This window comes from Aotus nancymaae, unplaced genomic scaffold (genome assembly GCF_030222135.1).
Source record: "Aotus nancymaae isolate 86718 unplaced genomic scaffold, 86718_ANA_hifiasm-v0.15.2.pri h1tg000012l, whole genome shotgun sequence".
Taxonomy (NCBI): domain Eukaryota; kingdom Metazoa; phylum Chordata; class Mammalia; order Primates; family Aotidae; genus Aotus; species Aotus nancymaae.
In genome coordinates this window covers 31,082,615-31,109,386 of record NW_026988423.1, presented here as the reverse complement: position 1 = coordinate 31,109,386, position 26,772 = coordinate 31,082,615, and the positions used below count along the sequence as shown (strand labels likewise).

Sequence of the window (26,772 nt, the reverse complement as noted above, 5' to 3'; positions counted from 1 at the left end):
CAGATTTCCTGTCCTCATAGAACAGGGGTCCCCAACCCTGGAGTACCAGTCCACAGCCTGTTAGGAACCAGGCCGCACAGCAGGAGGTGCGTGAGTGAGCATGCTGCTGAACTCTGCCTCCTGTCAGATCAGCAGAGGCGTTAGATTCTCCTAGGAGTGCCAGCCCTGTGTGAACTGCGCATGCAAGGGATCTAGACTGTGTGCTTCTTATGAGAATCTAGCTAATGCCTGATGATCTGAGGTGGAACAGTTTCATCTGGAAACCACCCCCTACCCAGTTCCATGGAAAAATTGCCCTCCATGAAACCTGTCCCTGGTGCCAAAGAGGTTGGGGACCACTGTCTTAAAAAATGGACAAAAGAGCTCAGCACTCAGAGATCATCACTCATTTGAGGGAAAAAAGACCTGGAAGAGAGGAGCGGGAGGAGAAAACAAATATTGATTCCACACCTACTCGGTATCACTAGGTTCATCTCACTCCATCCTCCCAGCAACCCTGGGAGGAGGATATTACCATCCTCATTTGGCAGACGAGGAAACTGTGATTCAGAGAGGATAGGTAATGTGCAGTGTCACCCACTCTAACCTAGAAGGAAGAGAGAGTGACTATGGGGATGCATAGGAGGGAACACATTTAAGAAGCATGTCAGCAACTGATTTTGTGACCTGCAGAGCCCACAGACCCACTACACAGAATCGGGGCACACACTCCACAGCAGCTCTGTGAGGCCCACTCTTCCTTCACCCAGGTCCTAAATATGACCTTTCCAATGGTTACATGAGGGAGGAATATCTTATTGCTTTGCATCAAATGAAATATGACATAAAACTTTAAATCTGGAAATGAATATAAAGATGTAGTCCAGTCTTGACATCTGGTCTCCTGATTCCCAGACTAATATGTTCTTTCTTCCTTCTGGATTGTGTGTAAAATCTGATGATAAAAAATTCTGAAAAATCTTTCTGTTGCATGATTTCATTTTTCTAAATGTACATTTGATTTGTTTGCAAAGTATTTCTTGTCCCTCAAGGCGTGGGATTCTGAAAGGCAGATTCCTCAGGAATACTAATCCAATATTATCAGCCTCATAGAACCCTGAACCAGAAGAGACTGGGAGTGGAGTTAACACTAAGAGAAATTCAATTAAACAAATATTTATAGATCACCTACTATGCACAAAGCAACAGGCCAACTCCGGTGACAATTTGCAAGTCTTTAGCACTGACCTCCAGTGTGTGCTTGATCTGGTGTGTGTGTATGTGTGTGTGTGTGTGTGTGTATGTGTGTGTTTGTGTGTGTGTGTCTGTCTGTCTGTCTGTATATACATTCCCAGGAGCACACACATGGACAAGTTATTATAGCTCCCCCCAGTCCTCCACTTTTCCTATGATGAACTGAAATGGATAAATCCCCATAAACTGCCTCCCTCATGAGTAACCTTGGAAATAAGTCCTATTTACAAATATTTCATCAGCCCACCTACCTCTAGCTTCGTGCTCCCCTGATGACTGTAGGAAATAACATAAATAAAACTCAGAATGATTTCTTTCTCCTGCACATCAATCATCACTTTTCCTCGACAGATAGGCAAGTGATTGGATGTAAGGCTACTCTGGAGGCGTGAAGGGAAGGTCTACAAATTCTGGCCACGAAAACCCACGGCTTTTGGTCTTAAACCCTAGGCAGGCTATCTAGGAAAAGAGTAAGCTGTATCCAGGCAGGTGACAAGGGGCACCCTTGGGAAGCTCCTGGCATTATTTCTCACATTTTGCCACCTGGGAGGGAGCTACAAGTCCCTTTAGTCATTGCTGCAGGAAAACGTTTTGACATGAACCCTCATACATCATGATGGAGGTTAGTTACCAAAATGCACACATTTGCCTTAGCCAGTTTCATTTGCTACCCTTTAAATTATTTTTCAGCCTTGCAAATCTTGCTGTGACAGACAGAGCAGTGGGGGAAACCACTAAGTGTTCATTTTTCATATAATATATTCCAATCCTGTTAGGTCGTGCTGCTGAAGGTAATATTTCTGGCATTCATTTAATGAAATTGACATTGATGAATGGTTAATTATACAAATTACATTCTTATTAAATCCCCTAGAATCAGTGCCTTAAAATTTCCTAGCTATGGGCTTCTTATGGTTGATACCTTTTTTTTGCTCTGAGTATCTCCTCTGTTGGCTGCTATACGACTTATTCTGCATATTTTTCTTCCTCTAAGAAACTTTGAAAAGCATTAAAAATCCCCTAGTTAAGGCAATTACTGCAGATAAGTTAATCTTCATGGGATGTTTAAACCCCAGTCCTTGCATATGTTTATCCTGACTTTTTTCTCCTCTCTAGATAGTTCCTGCCCCAAAGGGCGTAAGAGGGAAGGGAAGACTCTTCTACCTCCTGCTGAATAATGGTCCGATAGGATGGGAGGGGAGAGAGAATCAGCAATCAGCATGTGGCCAAGTCCCTCTGTTGGCTGCTGGCTAGATATATAAATATATATATCTCCAGTAGAAGAGTTGATGAGCATTGGGCTAATGGGAGTGGATCAATAAGTGGTCCCTTGCATACTTAGTACCACTGGCTGGCATATTACCAAGAAAGCAGCCTATTTTTTGCCTCTTCACTGAGGCTAGAAGGATGAATCATATTCATTAAGAGATCTTTTTTTTTTTTTTTTTTTGAGATCTTTTTTTTTCTATTTCCCTCACTGGTCACGAAGGCAACCGATCTTTACTAAGCATCTGTTACATGGCCAGCACTGACTAGGCACCTCCAGGAATTGGAATAGTCTCAAGTAGCTCACATGTGTTTTGATAAATTCATCTCAGAGAACAATTGTACACTTGGATTGTTAATTAATGAGGAGAAGCAACAGAAGGGTTTCTGGGAGAACCAGACTCAGGTTTCAAAGCCATCTTAACCTTGCTCTTAGTCTTCAAATGCCGCAGAAGGGGAGGCTTCCTGCTTTGTACCCAAAAGCAATGAGATTGGCTGCACACAGGCTCAGGTTGGTTGTCTTTTAACTCAAATTCTTTCTCTGGGACCTTTTCCCTTCACATACATTTCACTCTTTGGCCATTCAGTTGTCTGGGGCAGGTTCGGTTAGCTTATCTCATTTCAAGCTGTAAATAACTGAGTCTTGTCTGGGCTATTTCTAGTGGATTGAGGCAGGTAAAAGTATGCAATTTCCAATCACCAGCAAGACTGAATTTCACCTTATTTTAGTGGGTCATGTGGAAAAATCTTCTTGATTTATATTGAGTACTATTATGTCAACCAGACTTTAAGTAACATGCATTTCCAGAGTTCAATGTTGAGGTGAACTGTCTATAAAGTCACAATATTATGATTAATAATAATAACTCTCTAGTCGGAAAGACTTGGATTCAAATCTTAGCTCTGCTATTTCCTGGAACAGGTGCGTGACCTTATACACTTAAACTCATGTCCTTCTTTATAAAATGGAGGTCATAGTAGCTCCTTTAAAGGGAACATGTCTTGAACGATCAAAATGAACACAGAGCACTTAGCAAAGGACATGCACATGCTGCTCAATAAATTGAGCCATTTAGATTATTTAGGCATATTTCTCAGCTGCAAGAACGTAACACCCTTCTAACTGGCTTAAACCATAAGGCTATATATTGTTTGTTTAACAAAAGGTCCAGAAGTAGATGAACCCAGGGTTGGGCTGCCAGCTGAGTGATGTAATCATGAATCCAGGATCTCCCTGGTGATTCTCCACCATCCATAGCATGTTCCATTTTCATCCTCATGCTCACAAGACGGCAGCCAAAACTCAGGCATCACATCCACATTCAGGAAGAAGGGGAAGAGGGCAGCATCAGCAAGTCATCATAGTGTGCCTTGCCATTTTGTCAAAAAGCAAAGCATCCTTTCCAGAAACCCCTCAGCAGAGCTCTCCTTACATCTCATTGGTCAGAACCTGGCCAAATGCTCAGCTCTTCAGGACTAGGTGGGCAGGGGAGCAGGAAGTTGGGAGTGGCTTTTGAGTAGCTACATCATTGTAATCCAATTCAACCTCAAACGTTCTCGTCCGAGCAACTGAGGTAAAGTCCAGCCATCTTTCCTTTTGCTGATTAAAGGATGTATGGCCACCTTCCACTGATATCCTCTCTCTGTGCAGGCTTCACCACTCTCTTGCCAGAAGGGATGGCAAAGGGTAAGACTGGGCAATGCACAAAGGGTCCTTTTCTCCTCAAGTGTAACTAATTCTGTAAGATCCCTCCCTTAGCGCAGCTCTTATCGAACCTGCAAGGGATCTGACTCCACCATCGTGACCCAGGAAGAACAGTTCTTCTCCACTTCTTATGTCAGCCTCCAACTCCACACACCCATCTGTGCTGGAGTCAGCATGTGCAATCACATATTACTAGTTTTAATTGTATAGCAAGGGAGAAGATGGGAGATATTAATCAGGTGCTGTAAGTTCAGAGAGTGAATGTAATAAATAGAGTATTAAGTTAACCAAGTTTTCAGCTTCACTAGTGAAAGCTGCCATCTATCTTGTGTGGTTTTCTGCATGCTTCATTACCGCATATAACCATACTGAAAAAATATGCCTTATCCTTTATAATGAGATGATAAGTTCCCTGCAGTGGATGTAACAGAGCCTGATTCTGAAGCTCCATGAAGCTGGAGCTTGGAGATGGGATGTGTCTCTGGGTCCCAGGGCCTGCCACTGAAGCCAATGACAAGACAGGGCTTGGTAGTGACAATAGCCATAATTATCTGGCACATTCCCAGAGCACCAGGTATCTGAGAGCTCAGACCACTACCACTTCCTCTGCCTCATGGAGGCCAAGGCAGGAAGATCACTTGAGCCCAGGAGTTCAAGATCAGCCCTGGCAACATAGCAAGACCCTGTCTCTAAAAAAAAATTTTGAAAACTTAGCGTGGTGTGGTGGTGCACACCTGGAGGCTGAAGCAGGACGATTGCTTGAGCCTGGGAGATGGAGGCTGCAGTGACCTGTGGTCAAGCCACTGTACACCAGCTCAGATGACAGAGGGAGACTCTCTCAAAAGAAAAAAAAAATCAGCTCTAAATAAAAATCAAAAGTTTCAGTCAGTAGTAAAAAGAGCACCACATGCTGCCATGGGAAGCCCTGGGTCGCATATGGCGCCCAGATGCATCTTCGGCTTAGGCAGGACAAGGCAGTTACCTCGAGTCCAGGCAAGAGGAGTCCAGGGCCACGTCTGAGTTTCCTGAACCTGAGAACTCAAAGGCCCTTCAGAATACATATTCACAGACTTTGATGGGAGGCTCTTTAGAGGACTCTCAGCATCTCCCGGCAACTCAAACAAACAATACAACATCTACAGGTGCAAGTCTGAGAAACACTGGTGTAAGAGCAGCCTCAGTATGGCCATCTGCAGAGCCAGCCTAGTGGCCCTGGGAGACTGAGAGGCCCCAGGGTAGTAGAGAATTCTAGCCCGGACTGAGACAGGACGGATGGGACAGACTTCACTCCAGGCTATGAAAGCATCTTCTCGGTCTCTGCCCTCCAGAAACCTCTCTGCCTCGGCCTGGTCCTGAGTGTTTCACTGCTGATGGTTCTGTGCTTTCTTTCCTAGCTGATTTCATATTTGTCTGTGATATTCACTAGCACCCTGATGCTGATGACAGCCCTGCTTGTAATCTCTAATGAGGTCTCTCTCCAGAGCTCCAGACCTACATGGCCAAACAACCCTACCTGGATGTCCCCAAACCATCTGAATTTCAGTATGTCCCAAACAGGACCTGGCACCCTTCTCCCTTCTCAAACTTCTTCCTTCTACTGGATTTCTTATTCTTGGTGTTAACATCATCGTCCCTCCAGTTTCTCAAACTAAAAGTGCAGAGTCATCAACACTTCCCTCTCCTTCTGTCTTTCAGTCAACACGTTCATTCAATTCTGCCTATTAAACAGCTTCCTTTTCTCTGCTTGGATTACTGCTGTGGCCTCCTAAGTGGTCTCCAAGCTTCCAGTCTCTCCTCATTAATCCATTACCCATACAGCTGCTGAAGTGATCATTTCCCTGCTTCAAATGACTTCCCGTTGCCTACAGAATAAAGTTCAAATTCCTATGCTTGGCTTGCAAAATCTTTCATGAGCTGACCCTGTTAGTTCATCCCTTTTTACTCCCTACTTCCTCCATGGTTGGCTCCCAGTTATTTAGGAAGCAGGCTCTTTGTTCTTGGGAGTGGCAAAAACAGTAGGCACTGGGATGTCCCCACATTGCATGCTGGTGATTGACCTCTTGGTCTCCACTACCCCCAGATCCCCAACTAGAGAAAAATTATCTAATACTGCTGCCTGCAAGTTTCAATCCTATCATAGCAAACTTCACTCCCTACTATCCGACTCCATCTCTCACTCCCATGTGAAAGCAGAGGTAAGCCAATGCTAAATGTTGTTCGTTGTAACCTCAGTCCAAAGTTGTGGCTTTTAAAATATAGAATTGAGCCATAATTAATAACATGCCTGGTGCATAATCACAGAGCAAAGCAAGAAAGACCCAGCCCATTAGGTCAAACATGCTGAGTGCTGTGGAATGTAGAAAACCATTTCTAAATACATGAATAGTAGCTGGAAACATAGAAGGTCGGATCATTGGCTCCGTTGGACTTAATTATACGAGACTAGTATATAAACGCTCCAATGTTGGAATGGTATGTTTTAAAGATAAATGAAACCAGCAGGATCTAAGAGGCCCTAGGAGTGAGCCCTGGCGAACAGCAAGCTCCAAGGTGAAGGTCTTCCATAAACCCTAAACTGGGATGTGGCCTGGTAGACCCAGGTGCCCCTTCCTCCTCTTGAGGAGAGGTAGATGCCATCAGGTCCTTATTGGTTAACATGAGCTGCACCACGACAGCTGGCTCCCCACTTTTCAGGTAAAAATAAAACTCACTATGCCATCTCCAGCCATCCACATGGCACAGACACCAGTAGTGTGTTTTTATGGCTGGCCCAGGCTAAGGGACTGTTGGGAGTGTGCAGGGTAAGCACATCGTATTCTTAGAATCCATTGACTGTGGGCAGCTCTTAAGTAGAAGTTAAAATTCTTAGCCCTCAAGAAAAGATGACAACTCAAAGCCCCTGCCATCCTTCTCACCTAACTCCTCCAAATGCCCTTTCTGTGAAATTTGGAAGAGAAATGGAAAGAATCTCCTTTTGTAGGTCCCCAAGAAGTGCAAGCGGTGTTGGTGAATGTCAGTATTAGGGGATGATTTCTTGTTTGGAATTAGGAAAGGAGATGGGCTCTGGGCCACAGTGTCAGGATTCTGACAGTAGCTGGACAGGCTGTTGCTGGATGCTCTGTCTGACTGGGGACTGAGCAACAGTATTCTTCATCCTGTTGATCATCTTTGCTGGCTCAAGCCCTTTGTTTACGCCACCCCTTTGTCTGGATATCTTAGTGTGAAAGCGGGACTTACTAGCACAAGGTATGGCACATAGCAGGTGCTCAGTAAGTGCTTGCAAAAGCTATGAAAACCTGGATGGAGATCACCTAGTATGCCTTCAAAATCCCATCGCCTTGTGACATAAATTAGAGATGAATCTCACAGAAAGGCAGAAGATACAGTCTTTGAAGTATTTTCCAAGCAACAGAATTCCCAAAACATTCATCAGAAAAGAAGAATTGCCCTTGCCTTCTTTCTGTAGCATTCCAGCAGAGCCAAATGGTTTCCAACTGAGATTCTAGGAGCATTGAAGATGAGAACTTGAAAGGGTCCTGCCTTCCTCTGGGTCTCATGCCAACATCCGGTAAAGATATCATGGTCCAGAGGAAGTTAAGGGGTTCACTCACATTACACAGTTAGCAGCAGAGCTATGACCAGAAGTGGCTTCATTTTCAGAGAAGGTTTCACATAGATGGGCCCTCCTGGCCTGTACTGAGCTCTGTACAGAGGGAGAACCCTCCACCCTTTCAGTAGTTTAACTCACGGAAAAACCTAAATGTGGAGGGAGGAAAATCTGTCGTGGTGTTTAGAGCTTCTTTCAGTGCTTCTATGAGCAGGGAAAGGATTGATATATTTCTCAGAGGCGGAAGATCTTACAGACCCAACCCCGACTTTTTCTTGGATTGGGAGACTGTTCCCCACGCTCCTCACTGTTCTGCTCTAGGACATCCCACAGAAGGCGCAGGTGTGATGAGTGAGGCCCTGAGCTCCCACTTATTTTTCCTTCCCCAGTCCCTGTGCCAGCCACAACTGTGGTGGTGAGTGGAAACACAGATGAATTTTGGAAACGTGGTAAGAAGCAATTATTAATTCCTTGCCTTTAGGTGCTCCCTTCTTCCCTTGAGTGCTGAAAATCAGCATAAATTCCTTGGTCAGGAGAAGCTATCAAAATACTATCCATCTGGATCCAATTTCCAGAGCTGCTGGGCTTCAAAGTGACCAGAGTTAAAGGTCTGTCCATAAATTTTCCTCTTGGTGCCACCTGCCTGAGCCCAAACTCTGCCTGCAAGCCACCTGTCTTGACCAGATAACAGATGGAACCGGCTCAGATTCCGCACACACAGCACAGCTCTCTCACTGACGCACCAGCCTCGCCGCCCTTCTGAGCCAAGTGTGGCCTCATTTCCTTGAACTTAGTTTATCTGGTCATCTGTGTCCCTGCGTCTTGGCAGGTATGGCTGTCTGCATTCGTGGAATACAACCAATTCCCCAACACCCAGCTCTGCTTTTCATTTGGTTATCCTAGCCCTCAACTGTGTTCCTCCTTTCTGGCTCCAGCTGTACACCAGGGGACCATTTCTGTCTTTAATATTTTCCCCAGAGATGGAGGAGGGCCAGGAGATGAAGAAACTCAAGCCTATTTGTTATGCTACTTTCTGTAATTTGATGAAGGACAGATTACTGAAAACTGGCTTACAAAACTTTGAAACTTAAGAAAAGGTTAATGCAAAGCAATTAAAACACTAGTTCAAATATGAGTGAGGGAACTAGTTGGTTAATTAACTAGATTGTTAGTTTAGGTAGTTAACAAGTAAGGGAGAAACTGACTGGACATAGAAGAAATGAAACACTCTAACAGGTATCTGACCAGAGAGCAAATTCCCTATGTAATCTTAAAACTGTTGTTATTATTCTTTGTATCCTCCTAGCTCCATGCTGGGAACTGAGGACAAAGACCAAATATATATTTTTTACTATACATCACCACCATTACAGTATTGTACAGAATAGTTTCATGGCCTTATAAAAATCCCCTGTGCTTCATCTGTTCAACCGTCTTCTCAGCCCAATCCCCTGGTGACTACTGCTCTTTTACCCTCTCTATAGTTTTGCCTTTTCGAGTGTCATATAAATGGAATCATACAGTATGTTTTTTTCAAACTGGCTTCTTTCACTTAGCAATATGTATCTAAGATTCATCTGTGTTGTGGCCTGATAGCTCATTTCTTTTTATTGCCAAATAGTATCCCACTATATGGATTTATAACAACTTTATTTGTAGTAAACTGACATCAGTACCACCTTGTCCTGCTGGTTTCATTTATCTCTTAAACATACCTCCCAACTTTAGGGCCTTTATCTACAGGCTAGTCTCATATAATCAAGTTCAACTAAACCAATGGTCTGATATTTTGTGTCCAGCTACTGTTCAAGTCTTTAGAAACAGATTTTTGCTATTCCATAGCACTCAGCATGTTTGACCTAATGGGCTGGACCTTTCTTGTTTTTCTCTGTGATTATGCACAGGGCATAATATTAATTGTGACTTAAAAACCCAAGTTTATTAATCCATTCACCTACTGGAGAACATCTTGGTTGCTTCCAGTTTTGATGATTGCAAATAAAGATATTATAAAGCTTCTCATGGAGGTTTTCGTGTACACATAAGTTTTCAAATCAGCTGGGTAAATACCTAGGAGTGCAATTACTTGATCACGTGGTAAAACTATGTTTAGTATTGTAAGAAACTCTCAAGCCGGGTGCAGTGGCTCACGCCTATAATCCCAGCACTTTAGGAGGCCAAGGTGGTAGATCACCTGAGTTCAGGAGTTCAAGACCAGCCTGGCCAACATGGTGAAACCCCGTCTCTACTAAAAATACAAAAATTAGCCAGGCATGGTGGCATGTGTCTGTAATGTCAGCTACCCAGGAGGCTGAGACAGGAGAGTGGCTGGAATCTGGAGGCAGAGGCTGCAGTGAGCTGAGATCGCATGACTGTTCTCCAGCCAGGGCGACAGAGAAAGACTACGTCTCACAAAAAAAGAAAGAAAGAAAAGAAAAAAAGAAACTCTCATACTATCTTCCAAAGTAGCTGTACCACTTTGCATTCCCAGCAGCAAAGAATGAGAGCTTTGTTGCACCATATCCTTGCCAGTATCATCAGCTTTTCTGGATTTTAGCCATTCTAAGAGGTGTGTAGAGGTATGTCGTAGTTTTAATTTGCATTTCCCTAATGACAAATGATATGGAGCATCTTTTGATATGTTTCTTTGCTATCTGTATATCTTCTTTGGTGAAGTGTCTGTTCAGATCTTTTGCCCATTTTTTTTTAGATGGAGTCTCACTCTGTTGCCCAGACTAGAGTGCAGTGGTGCAATCTCTGCTCACTGCAACCTACGCCTCCTGGGTTGAAGCAATTCTCCTGTCTCAGGCTCCAGAGTAGCTGGGATTACAGGTGCACACCAGCATGCCCAGCTAATTTTTGTATTTTTAGTAGAGATGAGGTTTTACCATATTGGCCAGGTTGATTTCGAACTCCTGACCTCAGGTGATCCACCCGCCTCAGCTTCCCAAAGTGCCGGGATTACAGGCATGAGCCACCACACCCAACCAAATCTAGGTTTTTCTTACATTCTTTATATTAAGTTAATGAAGTTCTCTTCTAATACTAGTTATTTGATAGTTTTTATTATGAGCAGGCATTAGATTTGGTCAAATGCTGATTTTTTTAAATCATTATGCCTTCTATGTGGAGTGTGGATTTTAGGGGGCAAGAAGAGAAGCAGGAGACTAGTTGGGAAGACTAATACAGAAGCCCAGACAAGAGTTGATGGAGGCTTGGACTGGAATGGTGGCAGTGGAGAGAAGTGAACAGATTCTGGATGCATCTTGAAATAAGAGCCAACAGGATGTGCTGTTGTGTGGAATGTGCTGGGAGAAGGAATGGGAAGAGTCAGGGGAGACTGAGGCATGAACTTGAGCAATGGGGTAGATGGTGCTGCAATGCACTGACATGCTGAAGACTGGGAGAGAGACAGATGCGCAGGGTGGGGGCTACAAGTCCATTTTGAACATGTTAGGGTTTTCGGTTAACTATTAGACTTCCAAAAAAAGATTTGGGAGGACAGTGGAATCTACAAATATTTAGCCCAAGGGATAGGTCAAGACTGGATTTATAATTTTAAAAATCATCTGTATCGCAATGGTATTTAAATCCTTGGAATTTCATGCAATACCTTGGGAGAAAAACGTAAATGGAGAAGAGAGAAAAGCTCACAACTAAGCTCAGGAGTCCTCCAACATTCGCTGGCGAGTGGATAATCTGACTCGTGGGAGGGCTTGAATGAGTCAACCACCGAGTTAGCAAGTGTTCCATGTGTGCTACTGAGATCTGTAGTCATGCACTGGAAAAGATGCATTAGTCCAAACCAGGAGTTAAAAATTTAACCGCCCACAATCAAGCCCTTAAATACACAGATACTACAAGAATTAACAAAAGATTGGGGAATATGTTGTTGGGTTAAAAATACATGCGATTAAATGGGAAAAAGTTTTCTAGAGGGCATGATCCAAGACCTGAGAACCAAAGGAGAGGTATATGTCTCAGGGAAGGGGAAGACCTTGCAAGCATTTGAAATACCCTGAAGGAAAGCTTGGCTCAGTGCCAGGATCCCAGATCTACAGACCCCTTTTACTGTCATCTGTTCAATGGGTCTAACAACTCCCAACACTAGTCACTCAGGGGAATTCCTGCCAAAACAAACAAGATAAAGATCCACATCCCAGAGAAGTAAAAAAACAAAACAAAAAAACAAGAGCAGACAAGTTGGAAGGTAGAAATCTTTTGATTAGCTCCATACTTGCAAAGCTTTTACCAAGAATTGGCAAAAAGGGATTGAAATTGAAATGGAAAGCCATAACAGGAAAATAAAACTTCAGGTGTCATTGGAAACATGCAGTCCCTCATCCTGGACACTCTTACTCTCAGTACACAGCACCCCAACATGGCAGGAAAGGAACGGTTCAAATTTTCTTAACTCTGCAATAACCAAATGCCTGTAGGAATAGATTGTTAGCTGCACACTCAGAGCTACGGGTTTAAAATGGAGCCAAACTTTATTAAAAGCCCAGGTGAGCCACCTAGGGGAATTGAACTTTTTGGGGGAAAAAAATGGCCTGCCAACAGCTCTTTATAGATTTGAGACGGCAAATGGGACGCTATCCACTGGCTCTCAGCTACAGTGAAAACCGAGAGGGGGGCCTCTCTGTCATCCTAGAGAAGCAAGAAGAAACTAATGAGGAAGAACAGGAGGAAAGGCCATCATTCTGGGTGCAGTTGACAGGGCTCCTCATCCCCAGGGGCAGCTCCCTAAGCTTAGACAGCAAGTGGGACTGTGGGGAAAAGGAAGCCATCTGGGGAGAGGAAAGGCCGCCTCTCTTCTATAACCAGGGTGTTACATTCTGAATGGTTATGTTCCCCCAAATTCATGTGCTAAAATCCTCACCTCCAAGGCAACGGTATTAAGAGGTGGGGCCTTTGGGAAGTGATTAGGTCATGAGAACGGAGCTCATGAATGGGATTAGTGACTTTATGAAAGATACCCAAGAAAGACCCCTTGTCCCTTCCACAGTGTGAGGACATAGAGGGAAAGTACTGCCTATAAGAAGCCAGCCCTCACCAGTCACCAAACCTTCCATCACCTTGATCCTGATCTAAATTTCTGTTGTTTGTAAACCACCCAGTTTATGGTGTTTTGTTATAGCCCAAACTGACTAAGACACGGGCTCGGCTATCAACCCCTAATGAGGTGCTGAAATTGTTCAGAGACAGAAGATTCCCAGCTGTGAATCACTAAAGAATGTGACCAAACAGCCTTGCCCCTTGCCCCAGAGAAAGAAGCTACAAAATTTTTCTCCAGGATGCAAGAGCTCCAGGATTTTAACTGTTTTGTCCCAAGATCAGAAAACACCAACCTCCCCAGATCAGCCAGAACTGTGACCTCATGTGCAGCGTTCAGAGGCTCATCCCACTCCTGCCCAAAGTGAAGACATTTCCCTAAATGTCACTGGCCTTTTCTGGTTCTTAAATTAGTGCCCCCCTACACACTTCTCAAAAATGGAAGCTGTAACTATCCCAAACGAGGCCCCAAGAAGACTCTCAGAATCCAGGTAGGGTGACCGTTCACCTCAGCCCACATGAGTTGAGAGCATGTCTGGGAGCAGAGCGTAGAATACATTGATTGCTGAGTCCACCGCAGCAAAGTAGAAGTTATTATAGCCATGGTGCTCCAGAGAAAACAGAAGAGACCGCCCTTCTCTCACTATTCTCCCATCTTCCCTCCACCTCGCATTGGGAGTCAAAAGTTCATCCTTAAAAACCCACTATTTTCTAGGCAATTCCCTTCTGCAAAACTCCATTAAACTTATAGACTACACCTATGTGCAAACAGCCCAGCTCGTTCTAAAACCACATTATTGTTGTTCCAGCAGCCATTTCTAGGCAGGCAGTTTTGATCAGAAATGTTTGTCAAGCAACTCAATATCCAGCTGTGTGTGTACAGTACTTCTGAAAGATATTTGCAACTGGAAATTGTGTAGAATTCAAGCGAATGGAAATGGACTTTTGCTGCGATTGAATTCATTAGTGGCACATCCTCTGATTGTTTTCTTTTTTTTATTTCCTGTAACTCTTGACTTTCAAAGTTATTTACTGAGATGCTTTGTCCTCCATCACGGAGTAGTCTGGAGCTTTTTTCCTTTGCTTTTTAACCTAAAGTGATATCTCTCCCTGAAACAAATTGTACAAAATGATACAGAGTTCTTGGCAAATTAAAGTGCCTTGTTCAAAAAGCTCCCTAGTCACTCAAGCCTTTCCTTGGATCCACATCAGGGATTCGAATCTTGTAGGACTAAGAAATGCTGACCCTGAGACTGTTGGCTAAGCCCTCTCATTCCCCAGGGATCTTTCAGCAAACCTGTATCCATCACAAACTCAAAATGAATGTACCTGTACCAGCAATGCTGATTGATCAACACAGAAACTCAGTGACTGGCTCCTCAAGAGCATGGTCTTTTATTCTTCTGATAAAGGACCTGCTAGTCAATACAAATAAAAATTGGAAAAGCAAAAACCTCACCAGAGAGAAAAAGAGAGCTGTGTTTAACCCTAAGTGTTCATATCGTGCAGTAAGAAAATAAGCCAAGTTGGTAAAACTTGACAACTAGGCAGCACAAATCACTGATACTGTTTTCCTCGTGCCACGAAAATGAGACAAATGTTTCTTCATTGTTTCTATGTGAAGAAAATGGGTTATTGTTCAATAAACTTTGCTGTAACTTTCTTATCATTAGATTTGTCCATTCTTGGTAAACCCTTAGAAGGCTCAGCAATCCTGTAAGAGCTGTAATGGTAGTTGGCCCTCTATTTTTCAGGAACTGGTTAGACAGTTGGTGGATTTCCCCACTTTTTCTTTCTCCCCTTTCCTTGGTGCTTAAGCACTTCCTTGCTCACTCACTTCCCTGCAGGAAGAGAAACTGGTGCCTGGACAGAAGGTAAAACCCAAGGCTGTCCGTTAGAGATACAAGGAGGAGGAGGATAAGAAAACCTGAAATAACTTGCCACATGAGAACTGCATTCCAAGAATCCATGCTCTTCCTGCTGAACCAAGATCCTGCTGCACTGATTTATTATTGCTTAATGGTTCCTCAACTTCTGGGACATAGACAATCCAGTAGGCAAGTGGTTCTGAAGCATGGATGCAAATCAGAATCTCCTGTGCAGCGCTTTCAAAATAAAAAGGTCCAGATCATAGCTCCAGGCATTCTGATTCAGTAATAGCAACAATGCTTTAGACTGACACAGTGTAAGTATCAACTACTCTAAACTTTGTACATATTTTTACCTCATGTCATCCTCACAATGGCACAAGGTGATAGGTCTATTATGATTCCCATTTTACAAATGAAAAATGAATGCACACAGAGGTTAAGAAACCTTCCCAAGGTCACACAGCTAAGTGTTGCAGGCAGACCTTAAACCCACATGGCATGTTTCCAAAGTCTATGCTCTTCACCACTGGGGCTGCAGTGTGGGCTTCAGTCCATTTCAGCTGCCGTAACAAACTATCCTAGACTGAACAACAGAAATGTATTTCTCACCATTCTGGAGGTGGAGAAGTCCAAGATCAAGGTGCTGGCAGATCTGATGTCTGGTCCAGGCCTGCCTCCTGGTTCATAGACGGCACCTTCTTGCTCTGTCTTCACATGGTAGAAGAGGGCAACTCCCTGGGGCCTTTTTTACAAGGGCACTAATTTCGTTTATGAGAGTTCCACCCTCATGCCCTAATCACCTCCCAGATGCCCCACCTCCTAATACCATCACCTTGGGGGTGAGGAGTTCAACATGTGAATTTTGGAGAAACACAAACATTCAGACTGTGACAGTATGTTCCATTGAAATGCCTCGTGAAACACATACCTGGCTAAGAGCCACTGTACTCTATCTCATTTTAAATATTCTTATAGTAGAATTTTTCCCTCAGAGCTGGCAGTCTAGTGACAAAACACATGTGTGGCACAAACAGAATGTGTCAACTGCATCATCCTGCAGACACCATTCCCAGACTATTTGCTATGTTTGGGTTTTCTTTTCAATGAGGTCTATTTTTCGATACATGGGCTGTTTCATCAGCAACCATGTTGAAGCTCACCTCAGGCAGGTGGAAAGAAATCTACAACTTCTTTAAAAATGTATAAAACTACTATGTGATCTGCCCTGTACTTAGCATACAGGATACAAGCTGGATAAAGTAGAATGTCTGCACATTGTGAGGGGTGAAAGAATACACTCCAAAATTATCATATCATGAATAATATGTCGAAGGCTGCAAAGTCAGAGTGCAGTTCATTCTGCCTGGAGGGGACAGGTTGGTGACTTTCACTCTGGACACTGTAGAATGAGCTCCAGCTACCTGTGGGTGCAAGGAACTCACCACTGTCTAAGGGCACAAAAGGTTCATGAATGAGGAAGTAGTGCCATCAGGCTGCAGCCAGGGATAGAAAGGAAAGTGGCTCTATGAGGTGTCATTGAACCAGCCTCCCAGGACCCTGAAACAAAGACACCAGCTTTCTAGATGCCCCACAGCCCAGAGAACAACAGTGGCCATCTCCAAGAGGGAACTGGCTTTGGCATGCAGGAAGGGCACATTGGAGCTGGTAAGGATGGAGAACCTCTGGGCAGCTCTGCTATAGAAATGACCCCAAGAGGTGAGGCCTGAACATCTTCATCCCTTTCAGTATCTCCAGAAGATCCATGCCTACCTTGCCCCTGAGATAGCTCTAGCCCAATACGACAGAGCTGTCTCATTTAGAGCAGGCAGGTGGGAGGAGGGAGGTGCTTCTCAATACGGAAAAAATAAAGTCCATGTCCATGAGGTCTCACCAGACTTCACTCTCTGCCTCGGCATGCCTCCTCTCTTACTCTTGCCCTGCCTGTCACATAGGACAAGGATAGGTTCTGTGTGATCCTCTTTGTACCTCTACTTAATAGGTGCTGAGATGATGATCATAATGAAGGTAAAAAAAAATGCTAATGGCCCCAGCAAAAGCCTACAACCTCACTCTGATCCTCAGAATGGTAATAGAGAATGGGAGGTGCATTATGGATATTCCCACTCAACTTGCTCTAAACAGCTCCAGTATTAATGGAAATTTTAATGAAAAACTAAACCTCTATTAGGTTGCCATGCAGAATTCCCATGACATGCAGAGTCTGGTAAATTTCCCTTGTGCCAGGGATACAGGCTCAAAAGCACAGACACACACATTCTCAGGAAAATTCCTTCCGATCTCCAGACCTCGTGCTTTCCCCTGCTAGCCCAACTCTAGGGCTTTACAGGACTGGGGCGGCTCTCCCATGATTATAGTCAAAGCAAGCCCTGTGGCACTTCAGTGAAAACTAATTCCTCATTCCCTTTCTTGCTCAGAGATCATGAAATGCCAGAGAGCTCCAAAGGGAGGCTCCAAGTCTCTCACTCTCCTTGTGTGACTCAAATGAAATCTAGAGCTGACTCCAGGGTTCAATGTGTTCAGAGGCTAGAAATCTAAGGACCTAGGGGCTGTGCCTCCCCCTTGCTGGCCTCCCTGCCATGTCACATGCCACTTCCCTGAGGACCTACCAACCTCAGCTTTTGTACATTTTCCAGGAGAGCACAGAAGCATATGCCCCATGAGATGTTTTAATTATGACAAGCGGATCCCTCTCCCTGTGTAGTAGAAACCAGCACTACCTTAGAGAAAACCAGGAATTGTAGGAGATAAACCATTGAAAGCTTTGTCTTGTTAAAGCCAGAGATGATATCAAAACTTCCCCCACATCCCCCTCCTGCCTCTCACACTCCACACTCCCCGTGCTCATCAATCCCATGTGTGGAGATGCCCTGCACTGTTCTTGCCGGTTCTTCCCTTGCCAAGAATGGGCAGTATCACTGACATCTGCTCTTCCACAGTATTCCTGCCAGAAGGGACAGTGAACAGGGAGTACGGATTCCTGGCTCCAGTTCTGAGTAGAAATATATGAGTAAGAAGAAGAGAGATGTAGCAAAGAAAAAAGAAAGAAAGGACTTTAGAAAAAGTAAAATCCTACACTCTAGAAATCTAATGTTGAGAACCCATTTGAAGCTGGGGTGACCCACTGGGTCTCTTCTTCTTTTTCTGCCCCCCATGTGACTTTCTTGACATATCACACAATGTGCTTTGCTATCTCCTATTGCTAGGAATTGAGTGTTTTTGACTCCTCCAAAATTCATGTTGAAACCTAATTGCCTCCAAAATTCAGCTGTTGCCAATGTGCCATTATTGAGAGGTGGGGCCTCTAAGAGGTAATCAGCCTCTAAGAGTCTATGAGACCTCCTTCCTCTTTAATGGGATTAATGCCCTTATGCAAGAGGTTTCATGCAGTGTTTGACTAACTTATTCTAGCTTGCCTTCCACCTTCTGTGTATGAGGATACAGTAAAAAAGCCCTCACCAGACCACATGCTAGTGCCTTGATCTTGGACTTCCCAGCCTCTACAACTGTGAGAAATAAAATTCTGTTCTTTATAAGCAGACTACTCTCAGGTACTCTGTGACAGCAGCACGAAGGGTCTAAGACACTAACATTACCAGTGCACAGCTTTCCTAAGCCTCTAGTGCTCTCCAAGGGGCCTGGCCCCATTTTCTGGTTTCTTTGATGGTCAGTGGGCAGACTCCCTAAAGTCATTTACTGTTCTTATGGTAATGGGCTCTTAGTCATAGCAATGCATTTTCCTTTTTTTTTTTTTTTTTTGAGATGGAGTTTTGTTCTTGTTGTCCACACTAGAGTGTGATGGCGCAATCTCGGCTCACCATAACGGCCCCCTCCCGGGTTCAAGCAATTCTCCTGCCTCAGCCTCCCAAGTAGCTGGGATTCCAGATGTGCGCCACCACGCCTGGTGAGTTTTGTATTTTTCATAGAGACAGAGTTTTCTCCATGTTGGTCAGGCTGGTCTCAAACTCCTGACCTCAGGTGATCCACCTACCTTGGCCTCCCAAAGTGCTGGGATTACAGGTGTGAGCCACTGCCTGTAATCCTTTTTGGGGAGGTCTCTAATGCTGCTGTTGCATAGTTGCCCAACTCCTCTGTGATTGGCAATAGAAACCCCAGTGTGGCCTGGGTGACATGCTTTTCATGAGGTAGACTGAGCGCATTTCAGACCCTGGTTGAATAAAAACTATTAGGGGAAAATTTATCTCATTTCTCTCCTCTCAATGGGTTTTTTGGCTCTTTCCTTTTTTCTTCCTTCTCTTCTTTCCTTTCTACCCACACCCCATCTCCCAGAGTCATTTATTTCCTGGCATCCTATAAAGAGGAAGAACACTGTTGCAAAGACTGAGGTTGATCTTCAACTTTGTGAACTCCTGTTTTCCCTCATACCACTGAAGAGGCTTTGGCTCAGGCTGTCTCAACCCCGCTTGCAAGTAAACTCTCCTAGGTGATTTTTAAAATTATTCATACTGAGGACCCACCCCTAACCAATTAAATCAGAATCTTTGGACAGCCATAGTTTTCTAGCTCCCCCAGGTGATTCTAATGTGCAGCCAATGATGAGCACCACTTTGCCTAGTGGCATATCTGAAGCTATAGACAGCTGTCCTCAGAAACCCAACCTGGAAATTCTTCCCAGTTTACGTCCTCTGGTTTTGATTAGGGGTGGGCCCAGGGAGTTGACTGGGCACAAATGAAATCAGCAGACCCTCTAGCTATTAGTTACACACAGAAAGGACTCCATGAGCACAGATTAACCCTAGACATAGGCTTTCTGACCCTCTTGAGGACTGTGCCTCCTCCTTCAATTATCCTTCAGCCCAGGTGATTCATCTCTCATCATCATTCAGGACAGAACACAGAATTGTAAAAGTTGTAGAGGACTTCTCCCATTCTTCTTGCAAAACACAGCTGGTGAGATTGTCTGACAATAGTATCTGTTCTCTTTGTGATAAACAACATACAACCAAACAATACTTATCAGAAACCCACACGAGGCATGACCCTCTGCTAGCTGCTATTTTTTCTGAGAGACAGTGTCTGTGCCATCTGGGAGCGGATGTCACAAGAAAAAAATGACACCATCCGAAACATGGCTACCCAGAAGGCAGTTACAACATTGTGTTTTCTATTTTCCTTTTTTCTTAGTATGTTTTGGCTTTAAGATCCATTTGGGGTATTTCACCAAGATGTTATATGACAGAAGACACTGGCCAAGACATCATAAACATCAGTGGTTTCTTCAGAGACTAGGTTTCTGTAAAGACTTACTCTTTCCAAGCCTTTCATCTGGCCTCAGATGATCTCCCCATTGGCCTCTATCTCATCCTCACTTTGCAAAAAGTCAAAGCAAAACATAGCTGTTTGCCAAGCCTCTATCCCCTATAGCTTCCAGGATGGTGTTAATATACAGCCCAGGGAAAACCATATTGCATTTTTTATTGGTCTTCAAATGGCTTCATCCTTTGCTAACCAAGCCTCATCTTTCTCAGAGTCAGTGCGTGTTCTAGCTGTGGGACAGTTTTATGGTTTACTGACTTGGCAATCAATGTGACATGCTGAACAAAATTGCTTCTCTGGCCTGAGAATGGTCAGGTCATCCTTAAAAGTTTGCTCATCCAATGGGCATTCAACCTGACATTTCCAGCCATTTACTTGCCTCTCTTGGGGAGCCTGTGTTATAGAGGCAATGGGTTCCCTTCCTGGAAGTGGTCCAAGACACACAGTCAGTTCTCAATTAGCCACGCTAATGGAAGCAAGCAGCGGTGCAGATGATCCAAAACAGCAGATTATCTGAAAATCATTTTTACTGGCTTTGGAACAAATGCAATGATGCAATGCACATCAGTGTGTACATGTGCATACATCCCAGCAAGCATCATGTTTTCCATGGATTGTCTCTGTCTCATGTGTATTAGAATTTGCATTCTCTGAGGTAACATCATTTGGAAGTGAAAGTAAGCATCCCAACTGCATCACAAGTGACAAGGAAGCCGGAATGGAGTAAAAGGACTCCCCAGGGTATTTACAGAGGCAATGGAGAAGGGCATGGAGCTCTGTTTCAACAGTCCTGCGGGCACCACTGGCCTCACAGTTCTCTTCCCCCAACAGCCCCCTTTGCCCTTCACATCCCCTGGTGTTGGCTGGTGCCCACCGTCTGCTCCAGATCCTAGCAAGACTATCAGGAGGTCTCCAAGCCACTCGACAAGCTGCACAGTTGTCCCTGCTTGATAGCAACCCCAAATTTTTATTGTGTTTTTCAGCACCAGAATGCCGCCTGGAGGGTGGAGCTTGTCAGATGCTCTTATAAAGTAAGTCCCAGGCCACCTCCAGCCATCTTTGGATGTTTTCTGCAAGTTTTTGAGTTGCCGTTAAAGGCACCACTTAGTAGCATGGTTCTCAAACTTTATTGAACATAAGAATCACCCATGAGCTTGATTTTTTTTTTTTTTGAGACGGAGTCTTGCTCTGTCACCAGGCTGGAGTGCAGTGGTGCAATCTCAGCTCACTGCAACCTCCGCCTCCTGGGTTCAAGCAATTCTTCCGCCTCAGCCTTCCAAGTAGCTGGGACCACAGGCACGTGCCACCACGCCATGAGCTTGATTTAATTGCAGACTCCTGGGCTATACTCATAGAAATTCCAGTTCAGTTGTCTAGGGCATGTGTCTTGAATTTGCATTGTTGTCAAGCACATCACCCCATAGAAGGCATCCTTTGAGAAACTGTTTAGAGAGCCATTCTGACTCTGCTTCTGATCTGACTTCAGGCAGCATCTTGAGTGAAGGTGAACGTTCACCTTCTCATGGCCTTTAATCCTCCACAAACCACTCTTTTTTGTCCAAGACCTATGTGTGATGGGCCAGTAGGGACCAAAGGGCATTGGTACACAGGGTGGGACAGTCTTTACCAGGTGGGCTGGGCAAAGTAACTAGACACTTGGACCAGTGTGCCTTCCTCCCAGTCTGACGCTATTCAGAAATTCATGGGCAACCCACAAGTCACAGGCTTCTTAGATGATATAATTAATAGTAACTCCTATATTTTGAGTGCTTACTCAGTGGCATTATGATAAGTGTTCCACATGAACTTTCTCATTGAATTCTCTTAGTCATATGAGCTGTTACGTTCATTTTGTGAGGACCCATGGAGAACCTATCTCAGCCTTTGTAGATCTAGTTTTAAAATAAGAGAAAAAATAAATAAACTCAGCATGTCTGAGATTCTTGAAGAAAAGACAGCATGTAAAGCAGCTAATTATTATTAGCATTCATGACTATATCCTTGCAGGCAAGAGGAAAAATGTATGATTTTCTATAGTTTTCTAAGAAGTGGTTCAGACTAGAGCAATTAGCTAACTAATTGGCCAGTCTAAATGGTTTCCTGTGATTTCTCTTGATGGACGCCCACTGGCCTCTTCTCCTTGTGAGACAGAAGGGTTCGGTCCATCCAACAGCTGTGACCAACTGCCTAAAATGGGGTTGTCACTTTGGACAACTTCCCATGCTCCAAAGATCAGGGTGGACAAAGTAACAAGTCCGATTGTTTATGTGGTCATTGACTTTCTAAAATAAGCAGTAAGAGTCATGGTTACATAAAGGACTCTACTTCCAGTAGATTAACCAAATGTCAGTCTTACAGAATCAAGCAGGGTCTCCTGGAGAAGCAGGAAGTAGAAGAAAAGTCTAGAGGCAACAAGCAGGAGAAGCTGTTGACATGGCATCTTAAAGACAAAGAAAAGGTCTTAACAAGATGCAAATCCCATTTGGGAAAGCTCTCCAAGTCAGTAATTAAAGTATATCCAGCAAGGTAGGGCTGGCAAAGTATAAAAGATCAATAGGTTAAATACTTTATGTTGTTTAATCAGATAATTAGCACAAATCAAATATTACCTTACGGAGGTTATTAGGCTAAATGAGGGCACTGCAGTGGTGAACATTCATTACTGAGACACCAATGGATCATGAAAACGGCAAGGTACATCTGAGTCACCTCCAGCCCTGAGATGAAGTATAAGGAGGCCAGAAAGCCTTTAGTCACTGCATCTGTGCTTTTTCTTTAGACGTGGCTTAGGAAGTTGGGGTAATGAGTTTCCCTAGATAATTAAATACACCAAGTCTTGAAGGGTATAAAAATATACCTGTCCTCAAAGCTGGGTATACCCATTGACATGCAAAAACGATGTAGATATCCACATTGTTCAGGATCATCTAAAGCTTCCGTATTCTTCTTATATGACAATAACTCCTTGTTATTCTGTGCATCACCATTACAGACATGAGGGCATTTGGGTATTGAAGCTGTGAGTCTTAAAGAGAAGGGATTCAAAGGAGGAGGAGGGGGCTAACTAGATTCCTCCAGAAATGGGAGAGCTGTGACAGACACAAAGGGACGGGGTGAGCCTCAGGCTTTGGCAACACCATCTTCTCTGTGAAACTGATGGGATCCGAGAGGAGAGCTCTGTGGACTGGTCATGAATTGTGCTCTGCCAGCCTGGATGGTCTTGATCTGGTTGAATTACCTTCTCATCTCTTTCAGTAGATAGTGGTAAAGCCTGATTGGAATTTTCCTGAAAACTAAGGGGAAACAAGAGAGGGAAGCCATAGAATTACAAAAACATTGCAGTGACTAAACACAGCACAGGTTTCTTCATGGACACAATCAGAGTGCACAGATCCACGCAACCCCTGTGCAGAAATGCCAACTGAGTCTCATTCTCTCCCAAGCCACCTCAGTCCTCTTCGGGCTAGGGACACACCGTCACCGTGTCATTGTCTCCGTCTCCCTGCTCCACCTAACCCCCAACCCATCTACAGGCCCTGGGTTCTTCTAAGTCCCAGCCCCACTCTGGGTGAAAAGAGAAATGACACTGCCCTTCTTTTCCAAAGAGCACATCCCTCTCTGGCATCAGTTCCTCCAGCACTCGCCTCTCAGACCTGTGCCCTGCCACATGTGGAGGTTTCTCCTGATCTGTGTCTTTCCGGGTTGGTTTGCTTGTTTACTAAAACATGTTAGCTGGCTGGATGTCACCAGGGCTCTACCTTTTTGGAACTGGCCCACTGTTTCCCTAACATTTTAAACCAGCAGTTTTCTAACTAGGCCCCTCAGAGCCTTGAGATTCCATGGAGATGTATTTTTTAGTTTAGAATTCTCATTTTATTCTACTGAGAAATTATGCATGATCCATTATTAAACATACAGGTAACACAAAGTTCAAAAGCCTGCCATGTTTATGGAATAAACAAATGAAAATTCAACATGATTCAGTGTGAGGGAAAATCATCGTTTCATTTTTTTTTGTTTTTGTTTTTGTTTTTGAGATACAGTCTCGCTCATCACCCAGGCTGGATTGGAATGCAGTGGCATGATCTTGGCTCACTGCAACCCTAGCCTCCCGGGTTTAAGCAACTCTCATGCCTCAGTCTCCCAAGTAGCCAGGACCACAACTGCACACCACCATGCCCAACCAACCCCTGTATTCCTAGTAGAGAGGGGGTCCCACCACAACAGCCAGGCTAGTCTCAAACTCCTGACCCCAAGTGATGCACCCACCTTGGCATCCCAAAGTGCTGGAACCACAGGCGTGAGCCCCCATGCCCGGTCAGTTTCATTTATTTTCATAAGAGATAGGTTATGAGTGCATGATGTAAAAGCTTAAAAGTCATCACCAAACTGTGCTAAAGATATTGAGAAATTATGCAGGGAGAAATCTGTGCAAATTCATCTTCCTCCTCAGTATAAGATGGTAAAAGCATGAAGATTTAAACCGCCCCTGTGGGTAAGACAATCAGTGCAGAGACTGAGCAGGCAGTGCCCAGGACCCAGCAACCACTGTCACCCGCTTCCTTATCCCTCATTTATGCCAATTTTGTATGTTGAGATTCCATGTAAAGTCTCATTTTATAAAAATCTACTTAAGATAAAAGGTTTGGAAACCTAGGTTTTCCAGAGACTCCAATGATAATAATATTCTATTTTCTTGCCAAAACATACAAAACAATTATAATATTTGAAGGCTTATTGGGCACTAAGGGTTTTCAATATATTATCTTATTTAAATCATCTTGCAAATGAAGAAACTGAATCATGGAGGCCATGGTTAAGAAACCGGCCCTATATCTCACAGATATGAATGGCAGCACCAACAGGCATCTTTCAGACTTCAGAGTCATCACTCTGAAGGCCTCCCTGACCTCACTCACCTGCAGACTTGCTCCTGGGAACATCTGATGTGGCTGGTTCCCGAGACAGCTCTAGTTTCTTATTCCTTTGCACAGCATAGATAACGGACAGTCCCAGAATCTAGAGAATCCACAGGACTTTCCTGGCTCAGTTCCTCATTTCCAAATACTTCTAGAGGATTCTACTTAGCTTCTAAGGCCTCCCCTCTCCCCTTCTTCAGCCCCACCCCGCATTTAGAGACAACAGTGTTTCATTGCCATGATATCTTAGTCAGTGAAAACAGTGTCAGGAACGAAAAATAAGAGAAAGCCACGTTGTCCTGGAAAACCAAAGAAGAACTGACTGTCACTGCCCCACTATCCTGCTATTGCTTCTTCCGTTTTGGTAGAGTGGACAGAATTTTTCTCATACTGTTGCCCCACAGAAACCTGAGCCAAGACAAGCCTAAGGAGACCAAACCACGAGGACTGTCCCCCTAATTCTCCAGCCCTCTGAAATGGTTGAGACACAGCCTTAATAAGCCTCTCCCAGGGTGGACGGGCACACACTGCTCCCGAGATGACAACTGCGTTGTGAGAACAGCAGATCTGTGAGCAGATCTGTGCTCTTTGAAAAGTGGTTCTAGTCCCCAGGGTGACACACAGTAGCTGCCTTCCCTGGGCAGGAAGAGAAACAACTTGAGTGGGGAGGGAGAGCTTTCAAGTTGACAAGTGAAGTGATTTTTAACCTTCCAAATTCAGTTGTTTTGGGGGAGTGAAGGGGTGAAGGAGAAAAGAGGCAGACTTTACAGAGAGACAAAGGAGGCATTTGTCAGAGCAGAGAGCTGTGTAAACCCACCGAGGATTCAGGCAGTTAGCACCTTGGCAAGCCCCTGCCTCTGCAAACCCTGACCTAATTTTGAGAGATACTGCTCGCATTGTTTTCCAGATAAAAGCAGGCAACAGCAAGAGCTCTCCTGGGTGAGGCTTTGACATCAAGAAAAATTATCCAGACTCAAGCGACTAATCTCCTTTCTTACCCCTTTCCCCATACCCCAACCCTGCACTTGCTTCTCCATCTTACAAATCTTTGGCAGAGCTGCCAAATCACAGCCACCAACACAGAGACAGACAGATGCGCTCCACCACCGCCTGCCCACGGTGGGGTGAGACCGGTGTTCAATACAACCTGTGCCAGCTAGGAACATCTCTCAGTGTCTTCCTTCCTCCTACATAAAATCTGGTTTGAGCTATCATGTTGAAGCCAGGATAAAAGCTAGGGTGAATGAATGGCCCTTTGCAGATTCCTGGCCTCTGACCTACTAGGCTAGTCATAATATTCAGGGGGAAGCAAAGCCTTTAAAGGAGCAAACAAATTCTTAAAACACTTAAGGTTGTAAAAAAAAAAACAAAAGAAAACAAAACAAAAATTGAAAAGTATTGAAGCAGTGTCGAAAAAAGATATGCAATATCCATTGACCTTCAGGAGTCTGAGGGACTCAGACCTCTCATGATGTCAGCTGCATGGTTACCCAGGTGGAGAGGGCTCAGGATGTGAGCCAGGCTAGACACCTCTCCAGAGAGATTCAGGACATGGCTTTAAGCTTACTGTGCCCTGGGGTGAGGAAAGGGCATCTATCTGAAGCAAAAGAATTTCCTACATTACACATGCTCTTCCTCTAACTGTTACCGTGGTTTCTTCTCAATGGAAACCCCTTTCTTAGAGGTCTTCCCAGAAAGTCCAGTGTTATCTCCCTCACCTTCAATATTTCAGAGACAGATGCCTGGAGGTAGGAAAAAAAGAGAAAGTGCCTATTTAAAATTCCTTTCACCATTGCATTGCAATATGCTGTGGAAAAAAAA

General features: G+C 44.3%; 1 protein-coding gene and 1 long non-coding RNA gene across 3 annotated transcripts in view; one reads left to right on the top strand and one right to left on the bottom strand.

Moving 5' to 3' along the window:
- Positions 1–26,772, top strand: part of KIRREL3 (kirre like nephrin family adhesion molecule 3) — a 565,117-nt gene that overhangs the window by 319,817 nt on the left and 218,528 nt on the right. The window lies entirely within an intron of this gene.
- On the bottom strand, positions 777–25,035 carry LOC105729426 (uncharacterized). Its single transcript, XR_001110251.2, has 2 exons — positions 24,952–25,035; positions 777–1,096 (listed from the first exon to the last, which is right to left on the bottom strand). It is a non-coding gene; the product is annotated as an uncharacterized LOC105729426 (long non-coding RNA).